Source organism: Aotus nancymaae, unplaced genomic scaffold (genome assembly GCF_030222135.1).
Source record: "Aotus nancymaae isolate 86718 unplaced genomic scaffold, 86718_ANA_hifiasm-v0.15.2.pri h1tg000089l, whole genome shotgun sequence".
Classification (NCBI taxonomy): Eukaryota; Metazoa; Chordata; class Mammalia; order Primates; family Aotidae; genus Aotus; species Aotus nancymaae.
The window spans coordinates 781,100-782,525 of record NW_026988504.1 but is presented as its reverse complement, the minus strand read 5'-3'; the positions used below and the strand labels follow the sequence as shown (position 1 = coordinate 782,525).

General features: G+C 54.3%; 1 non-coding gene across 1 annotated transcript; it reads right to left on the bottom strand.

Annotated features, from left to right (window-relative positions):
• Positions 1 to 361: 361 nt before the first annotated feature.
• On the bottom strand, positions 362 to 433 carry TRNAM-CAU (transfer RNA methionine (anticodon CAU)). Its single transcript has one exon. It is a non-coding gene; the product is annotated as a tRNA-Met (tRNA).
• Between the last annotated feature and the right edge of the window lie 993 nt (positions 434 to 1,426).

Below are 1,426 nucleotides of genomic sequence, written 5' to 3'. Positions count from 1 at the left end.
ATGCTGCAGGCAAAGGATGCATGTCTGTGCCGGACCCTGTTCTCTCAGGCAGGAGCACTTGGCAAGCAGGTACTGAGGAGGGACACAGAGGAGAGGAAGACTGAGGACCACAAAACCCCTCCCCTGCTCCCAGGAGGATTTTTGCCCAAGCCAGGGAGTGCAGAGGACGATAAGCACCACTGCCACCCTTTTCAGGACCAAGCTGTGCTGCAAGGTAGGCTCACATCAAGATAGGCGCTCAGACTGCTGCTGCTGTTGCCTGTCCTCTGCCGCTTGACACGAACAGGGATGTTATTGGGGCCTGGGGAGGAATTATGGAGGGGCCGCTAGGCCACCCAGCCAGGCAGGAAAAGGGAGTCCATAGCAGAGGATGGTTTCGATCCATCGACCTCTGGGTTATGGGCCCAGCACGCTTCCGCTGCGCCACTCTGCTGACTGCAAAAGAGAAGCCTGACTCAGATCGTGACCACATGAGTCATCTCCCTTCAGGCAGCGACCCCTACTGGCCAAGAGGGGCCAACCGGGGACCAACCAAGGACTGGCTGAGCAAGGCACATGCCCAGTTATGAGCAAAGATTCCCCTCTTAACTTCTTACAGATACAACTCTGAATTCATGTCCTCCTCTGCTGTTAAAATATTGGTTGGGCACAGTGGCTCACACTGTAATCCCAGCGCTCTGGGAGGCTGAGGGAGGAGGATCGCTTGAGCTCAGATGTTTTGAGACCAGCCTGGGCAACACAAGGAGACCCCCGTCTCTACAAAAAATACAAAAAAGAGCCAGGGATGCCAGTGAGCGCCTGTAGTTCTAGCTACTCAGGAGGCTGAGGTGAGAGATCACCACAAGGAGACCCCCGTCTCTACAAAAAATACAAAAAAAAGCCAGGGATGCCAGTGAGCGCCTGTAGTTCTAGCTACTCAGGAGGCTGAGGTGAGAGATCACCTGAGCCCAGGAAGCAGAGAGCAGAGATCGTGCCACTGCGCTCCAGCCTAAGAGACAAAGCCAGACCCTGGTCAAAAAAAAAAAAAGCCGGGCGTGGTGACTCATGCCTGTAATCTCAGCACTTTGGGAGGCCGAGGCAGGCGGATCACAAGGTCAGGAGATCAAAACCAGCCTGGCCAACATGGTGAAACCCCGTCTCTACTAAAAGTACAAAAAAATCAGTTGGGCATGTTGCAGCGAGCCAAGATCGCGCCACTGTATTCCACCTGGCAACAGAGCGAAACTCTGTCTCGGGGGGGAAAAAAAAATGAAACTCCTGGGATCCAATTGTTAGTATAAGTCGGGGACTGCAGCTAGTCTAATGAACTGTCTTTGTGAGCAGGGTTGATGAGAGCCAAGCAGTGAGGAACATCTCAGCACAAGCCACAGTCAGCACCTAGGCCTGAGCCCTAAGGGCGGGGTGCTCCCTTCCCAGGAGCCCAGAG